This window comes from Rhinopithecus bieti, unplaced genomic scaffold (assembly GCF_001698545.2).
Source record: "Rhinopithecus bieti isolate Rb0 unplaced genomic scaffold, ASM169854v2 scaffold_41913, whole genome shotgun sequence".
In the NCBI taxonomy this organism is placed as follows: Eukaryota; Metazoa; Chordata; class Mammalia; order Primates; family Cercopithecidae; genus Rhinopithecus; species Rhinopithecus bieti.
In genome coordinates, this window is record NW_016818964.1 from 6,148,057 (window position 1) to 6,156,370 (window position 8,314).

Genomic DNA, 8,314 nt, shown 5'->3' on the forward strand with positions numbered 1-8,314 from the left:
ATGATGATTAAGGTAGCAAACACCCAGTTGGGGAAGTCAGGCTCCGGCCCTGGAGAATAGTTGAGGATCGCCTGTAGCATATTGTTCCACTCTGCTGGCATTCTAACTAGACAGCTTTAGTTTTAGCATAAAATCCATATTCCAGACCTTTATGGAGCAGAGAGGCAAACTCCAATGCTGCCATTGCAAGCATCAAACAGCATTAAAATGAATTAAGGAGATTAAAGACTCTCAATGCTGTCGGGGCTCTTCTCCATCCCCTCTGTTTTCTCCAAGGAGCTGTTTTAAAGGCGTGGGGGCAAATTGGAAGAAGGGAGTGGGAAAAATGCAAACCAATCATGCTAACCTCGCTCTGGAATCAAAGTCTGACTCTATACCACGCATGGATTTAATTGGGAGAGAGGTCTTTTAGAGACACTCTGGGTGGGTGCATAGATCCGTCTGGAGTTTCACAGTTTGGCTTCTTCCAAGGTCAGAGCATGTGTCCAAGACCATCCCCGCTTCTTGGTGGACAGGAAGACATCTTCAGTCCGGTGGTGTGACAAAAAACCCAAAGAGGGCGTCAGATGTGTGCGCTCTGGTGTTTAGAATTTAAGTAAAATCTGTAATTTTCCCCCTGCATTTCCTTAGAGAAATTAGCTATTCTATTCACTGCATAAATTTTCAGGTTTTGCTAGCACGACACTCAGGGTGTTGAATTTTTTATGACAAAAATGCTGTAATAATTGTTGAACAGATGTAAGTGTTGGAGACTCGGCTCTGGCAGACCTCACGAAACCTCGATTAGCAATTTAACCCTGTCCTCCCTCCTGTCCGCACGCCGGGGGAAGAGGAGTTGCAGTTTTGAATGGCTTCACTGGGATGTGCACAAAGGCAGAGAAAGAGTTTTCTGGAGAGCAGGGGAAGTCCTTTAACGAGCTCGTATGCCCAGCCAGAAAAGGAAGAACTCGGTGCAGTCTAACCCTGAAATTACCACATTACCAAGTTGTCTAGCTGGGTGATTAATAAACTAATTGACTCGGGGGACACTTGTCACTGGCGAAGCAGCTCCGGAGCCAAAGCGAGGAGCAACTACACAGCGTCTCCCGGGGAGCCGGGAAGTGACAGTCTACACCCGCTTCCGGGCTCCCCGTGACATAGGCCAGCCGGGCCTCCATTTACACCTCAAAGCAAAGTCACAGAGGGATCCACCCCTTTCCTGGCTGCCTACACAGAAAGCAGCCATGGGGGACTTGCCGAGGACTTTGTCCACCAAGTGATGAAAGCATGCAAATGCCTCCGAATCAAAGGTAAATCAAAAGAAAATGGCAGCCCGCAAGAGGAGGCGGCGGTGACAGCCCGTCAGCCGTGGAGCCACCCGACAGGCCTGGTGGCAGTGTGGAGGCTGCCAAGAGAACCGCCTGAGGAGGCTGCCGCCAAGACAGATGTCACGACGAGGAGGGAGCGCTTCCGTCGCTTTCGGCGGGGCCTGATGGAGCAGGAAGTGGTACTACAAGTGCCTCTTAAGAGAATAATAATACTAATAAAACTGGGAGTTGTGAAGGGGGAGAGGTGGGGAGGAAAGGCTGGTGACAGAAAGAGAGAGAAGAGGGAAAAGGCATGTCACAATGTTTGGTAAAGGAGGAACGGAATTGATGGCCATCCTGAAGTTGGTGTGTGTGCGCACATGTGCGTCCTTTAGCCGGCTGGCTTTCCCTAGACGCTTACAGCATCTTCAGAGGCACTGTGCTGGTGGAGATGTGGGGTTCTGGTGACAGCTGTGCCTTTGCTAGAGAGGAGAGGTGACCACAAGGCCACAGAGGTCCTCTAGTTTTTAGAGCCCTCTTTTCTGCCTTTCTTGGAAATTGAATTTTGGTTTCCTGCCAAGATTGGGTTGCCCATCATACAAAGCAAACTCCTGCTTGGGGCATCGCAGAGCTGCACAGATGGAGGGAGACAGAGGCAGGTGAGGAGAGCCTCAGTGTCTGATTTTCGCTGTGTCTGCCTCTGTGGTGTTTGTAGATGGGTCGTGAGCTTCAGCCCAGGAGCCCACGATATTTGGACCTTAAGTACTAAAATTAATCTGCTCCCCTTTCATGGGTATTTTAAATTAAAACTAATATATAACAGGCCAGGTATAATAGTTCATGCCTGTAATTTCAGCACTTTGGGAGGCCGAGACAGGAGGATTGCTTGAGCCCAGGAGTTTGAGACCCACATGAGCAACGTGACAAGATCCCGTCTCTACAAAAATAAGACATTTAAAAAATTAGCTAGGCATGTTGGCATGTGCCTGTGGCCCCAGCTACTTTGGAGGCTGAGGTGGGGAGGATCTCTCGAACCTAGGAGGTTGAGGCTGCAGTGAGCAGTGATCCTACCACTGCACTCCAGCCTGAATGACAGGACGAGACCCTGACTCAAAAGAAAAATGTGAGTGTGTGTGTATAATAATATATATATATACACACACACACACACACACACACACACATATATATATAGCTATTTCAGCAAGAATGTCCAACATAATAGCTCTTATGTGTTTTTTATATGTCAAGTTTTTCTAAAAATTGCTGCTGACTTTGGGGTGAGACTTCTTCTATTTTGCCTGTGCTCTGAGCAGGTGTTTGGGTTGCATGTTGGGAAATCCAATCCCAGAAATTGTGTAAAAAATAAACTATGTTTTTTCAATTCTAAGACAATTAACTTTTGTCTAGGAAGTGATTGCAGAAGGGTTCTTAGCCATAAATGTATAAAATTGTCATGAACCACAACATATTGGTTTGACCATAAGAAATTCACTTTTCTAAATGTCCCCCCTCCCCCAAAAAGCATTTGGGAATAATGCAGTCAGTAAAACAGTCTAAAGATATAATATCCAAGTGCCTTGGAGGTGAAAGACCTTACACTTTATCTTATTCTCTCCATTCCTACCCCAATCTGCATTTTATAGGCAGGAGAGTTGCTGGTTTTATAGTGTAGGAACAGTTTTAGTGCCTCTACCATTATCCCATTTTTGCAAATACTTCCAGAGGAAGTCATTTTGAGATTGCTGAAAATTCTCATAGGTGTAACTATGTGGTAAGTCCTTCAGGGCAGAGAGAAGGTGGGTGGAATTAGCCCAGCCTGGTGAAGTGTGAACAGGATGCCCATGGGTGAGAATCTGTCCTGGGTCCAAATAAAGCCTTCACAGGTGGATGTGTGACCCTTAGCATCTCCAAGGCTGAATAATAGCCCTCCCTACAGCAGCATGGCCAGTGTTAAAATGTACAGAAAGCTTACATTGCAGCAGGTGATGCTGGAAGGGCTTTATCAATATGTGCTGTACTGAGCATCATAAAGCAATCAGGTGCTAGTGACTGAAACCCTGGGATGGGCTCAATTTATAATTTATTGTTCACTTAAGTGTAATTATATATGTATTATATATAATATATAAAATATATATAAAATATATATGTATATATTTTTTGACAGATTTTTGCTCTTGTCACCCAGGCTGGAATTCAGTGGTGTGATCTCTTCTCACTGTAACCTCTGCCTCCTGGGTTCAAGCAGTTCTGCCTCAGCCTCCCTAGTAGCTGGGATTATAGGGACCTGCCACCATGCCCGGCTAATTTTTGTATTTTTAGTAGAGATGGGGTTTCACCATGTTGGCCAGGCTAGTCTTGAACTCCTGACCTCAGGTGATCCACCCACTTTGGCCTCTCAAAGTGCTGGGATTATAGGCATGAACCACCATGCCCGGCCGATAAATTTCAAAGTCTAAATAAAATGCAGTGGGAGTCTGACATTCACTTTTAATATCATTTCACTAAAAGTTACCATCTAAGGGGATCATCTCTGTTGTGGTTCAACCCAGATGTTCCAGATGTTTCTTTCTTTTTCATCGGTGATCTGCAGGTTCTCTTCACAGTAGCACTTTTGTTTTATTTTTAATACACTGTACATTAGTCTATCATTGGATAAAATTTTTTTTTCTTGAAGCAAGTTCCTTATTCCAAAGAGCAAAATGACCTCAATCTTTAATTCAGAATTTAAGCACTTTCCTCCTCAAATATCCATAAAAAAGATTGCCTTCTTCCAATTCTCTGTTCAAATTCATCACGTTCACTTTTAGGTTACCATTATTTTATTTAATGTAGCTGAAACATTTCAATCTGATTCCATGTTAATATTTCCCTTTTTCAGATGAGGAAAACAAAAGCTCAGAAACTATCTTGGAGTCAGAAAGTAAGAAGGAGCTTAGAAAGGCTTAACATTTTCCATGCTCCTGCCTGGCTTCCGAGCTCATGCTCTCTGTCTTACCATGGCAGGTGAAAGATGACCCCAAATTCTTAGGTACATCACTTGCCAAAAGACCCCTCCTATGGATTCTGTGACTACTTCAATGAAAAGAATAGGGCAGAAAAGATGCTAAGAACTTAAAATCTGACAGTGTTCATTTTCTGTCTTTGGAAACTTTCTGTCAAAGGCCTGAGCCACGTAAGAAGTCTGAATCTTCCCACCATGCTAGAGAAGCCACATGTTATTGTTCTGGTCAACAATCCCAGCTTACCCAACCAGATAGTGTATCATGCATATGAATAAAGCATTCTTAGATTCTTCAGTCCAGCCCTTCACCAGCAGAACACCATTCTTGGCATCATGTGGGGCAGAAGAACCACCCAGCTGAGCCTTATCTAAATTCCTGACCACAAAATCATAAGGTATGATTGTTATTTTAAGCCAAAAGTTTTGAGATAGTTTGTTAAGCAGAAATAGCTATTGATCAATTATAATGAATAATTGATTATAATTACAAAATGCCAGTACCCTGTTGGAATTGTCTGCTCCATGCTTTACTTTGTCTGAGTAACTTTTGAACATCTCTGCAAAATCACAACCACAGCTCTTTACTTTGTATTGATCTATACCTAGAGTCTCTATCCATATCCTTTGTTTTGCTGCCAACAATTCTTGAGTGGACTGGAAAGAATTCACTGTCTCTGACTCTTTGGTTGCAAGATTAACTTTTAGGCTTCTGGTTTTAGCAACATGGCAGACTGAACCAGTAAGCATCACCTTCCTCATACAAATACACAAAAATACTGGAGAAGTATAAATTTTAAAATGAACACATAAACTCAAAGAAAGGGAATGCTTAGGTACTTGAAATGAAAGTTCAGTTTGCTGATACCATATTGTCCTTTAGGGCTGTTGATTATAGGCCTTTGGGTCTGAAATTTCTTGCCTACAGAAAGACAGGAGATGCGGCTTTGAATCTGTATATGGTGGGAACCAGAACTGAACCCCCAGCATGAGACGTGCACCTTTAAAAGATCTGATAGACTAAGAGAAACAGCGAGAAAGCTTGTCTTGTAGCTTGGTTTCTGGGTAGGAAAAAAATGCCTCTCATGAGAAATCAAAGTTACAAGCTCATACAGTGCAAGGTGGGAGAGTCCAAGCTTACATTGCCCTTGTGATGTGAGAATCGAAGTCAAAAACACGAGACACAGGTCTAGGGTCCCTGTAGAAAGACATGCGATATATATATATATATATATTTTTTAGGAACACATTCTCAAACTTGGGCCACATGGAATTCTCATAGGTTTAAAGATAGAGCAAAACTAAACCAAAGCTCTTTCGAAGATGAACTCAATACAAAATCATGAAATTGCACTAGGAAAGAAGACGTTGAATAGGGAGTTAGACACAGCAAGCTGAAGAATGGGCACCTCAAGAAGTAGAACTAACAGAATACTTTGAAAGGGATGGCAACATAAGTATATTTATATATGTAGAAGGGTTTAAGCAGAAGAGTTAGAAAACATAGGACACAAAGAACTAAAAAGTAGAAGATGAATTTTCAGCGTGATCCAAGGTAAAAAATAGATCCCTGTATTAAAAAGTCCCTGGGTACCATTAGTACTTCTGAATACAATGATTGAAACCTTGTGATTGCTCCAGGCTGGAATTTTATTCTACAGTCCTGTAAAGTACAGATCATTGGGTAAAGGGAGAAAATATTCCTTCCAAAGAGAGAATGACCTCTTTCATATAGCTGAATGGAGCAACATGTTTAGCCAAGTTCATGTCCAAGGGAGGAGAACCTTCAGCTTACGCCAAGTCCTGGCCATTGGAGAAGCTGTGAGAGTAGACCTTGTGTAAAGCAGCTGACTCTGCCATAAGGGAAATGCCCTTTTGTTTACTGAGCTTCTCCCACCCATGCCTTGGTTTACTTTCCTCTAGAAGCCTGAGATACTGGGAATAAGAGTCTCAGCCTCCAAGAAAGGGAGAACACATCAAGAAAGTTTGGATTTCTGGAGTGATCAAGTTCACTTGATTCATTAGCCTAAGTGCTCAAGTAAATTTCAAATCACAGTGTCATGTATCATTGTCCACGTCCTTCCTCCAAACACTCTCCACCTCCCACCCAAGGGTCCATGTAACTTGCTATTGAGAACCTTTGATTTCTTAGGTATTTGTGTGGTAGGGTTTTGTTGTCTCTCCTGAAGAAAATGGTGGCAATTTGTACTCAGCTGTGGAATAAAGGAAATCATGACATATCTTCACAGCGGATTTCCTATTTGATGGTTCTACCCTATTTTCAATATCCACAACCTGCTGCACCCTAGGAAAATTGACTTCCTCTACTGCCATCCCATTCCCCAACCCCAGAGCTAGAATCCAGGTGAAACAGTGAGGCAGGGAAGCCTTCAGGATGGAATATGGCAGGTGGGGGCCTGCCTCAGGCCACCATTCTCAACATTGGCTGCACACCAGCTTTCAACATCCCAAAGCCCGGGCCTCACTCAGACCAATGAAATGAGAATCCCTGAGGGTAGAAACGGGATTGGGATGCAAGATAAAATACACAGTTTGGGTCATACTTACACTAAAAGATTATTTGTTGTTTATCTGAAAATCAAATGTAACTGAGCCAACCTGTATTTTTATTTGCTAGATCTGGCAACCCCAACCCAGTCAGTACTGCCTTTTAAAGTTCCCCCAGAGACAGCAACATGCATGCAGTCAGTGATTTTCAAACTTCAGTGTGTTTAAGAATCACCCCAACTGATCATTAAACACCAATTTCTGGGCCTACCTCTAGGGATTCTCATTCTGTTCTTCTAGGGTGGGGCCCAGAATGATCAATTCTAACCAGTTCCTGGGTGATTCTTGGGTTGCTGGGGCTCCGACCACATTGCAGGTAGCAGGAGTGTGTTCCGGCAGATCTGCGGGTTGAGCTCAAGTCTTCCAACTCCTCCGTCCTTCCCACTATGCAGATTGCATAGATTTTTGTGTGGGTCCTTTGGCTATAGCATGAATTTGTTTTTCTTCATTCTCCTCTTGGTTCTCTTCTCAGATCTCTTGCTTGAGGAGTTAGTTCCCTGGATCTAATTGTATGTTATTAGTAATAAGTTCAAGTCAGACACTGAAGCTAAAAAACCCTCTCCCCACACCACCGCCATGATTGATTATATTTAGGATCTATTATTTGCTCTGGCTATGATAAGCTCTCTGGGGGAATAAAGGAAACCTAAGGCACTATCTTCACTCTTAAAGGAATTTGTTGCATCTGAGACAAGAAAATTAGATTTAGAGAGAGAGAGAGAGAGAAAAAGGCAATGTGTATTCTTCTTTCACATTGGGAGTTATTTCCTGAAGAAATTAAAGAGATTCAGCAAAAAGAGAGAAATTGGAGGCCAGATCAGAAGGAAGAGGACTGGAAAGAGGAGGGAAGATAACAATTCTTCCAGAACCTTCTAAAACATTGCTTTTGTTTCCAGCAGTCTTACCTTTGTTCAGCAACTTATCAACAGTGTGATCTTGGAAAGGTCACCTTAACTCCATAGTCTCAGTTTCCTCTTATGTGAAATAGTCAGGCTGATACTAACTTTGTAAGTTGGTGAAGGATTAGAGATATTGGTTCTAAGGTGGTGGTTGCAGTACCTGATGCTTGCAAGTTCCCAAGCTCAGCTGCCCATGTGAGCTGGGTGGGCAATGTTGGTGAGCAGGTGCCATGATCAGGCTCCCTCCAACTCCTGGTGATTGCCACTGTGTGAGAAAACAGCCCTGGGAACCTCATCTTCAAGTTTCCTGAGACAAAATGAATTGTACTTTTGTGGCATCTTCCAGTTTTTAGGTGTGTGCTCATTAGTTTCAGAAGTGTTCATTGTCTATGGCTGCTTCAGTGCTTTACAACAGCAGAGGTGAGTACTTGCAACAGAGACCATAAGGCTGCAGAGCCTAAAGTGTTTACTCTCTGGCCCTTGGTGGAAGAAATTTGCCAACTCCTAGACTAAAATTGCACAGCAGAACCTCAGGTGGAGGGAGTGGCCCCTCTGTT

At 43.2% G+C, this 8,314-nt stretch overlaps 1 long non-coding RNA gene across 1 annotated transcript; it reads left to right on the forward strand.

The window, feature by feature from the left end:
- The first annotated feature begins 1,177 nt into the window (after positions 1-1,177).
- Positions 1,178-6,530, forward strand: LOC108519094 (uncharacterized). The gene is made up of 3 exons (XR_001882525.1): positions 1,178-1,289; positions 4,171-4,688; positions 6,003-6,530. It is a non-coding gene; the product is annotated as an uncharacterized LOC108519094 (long non-coding RNA).
- Positions 6,531-8,314: the final 1,784 nt, after the last annotated feature.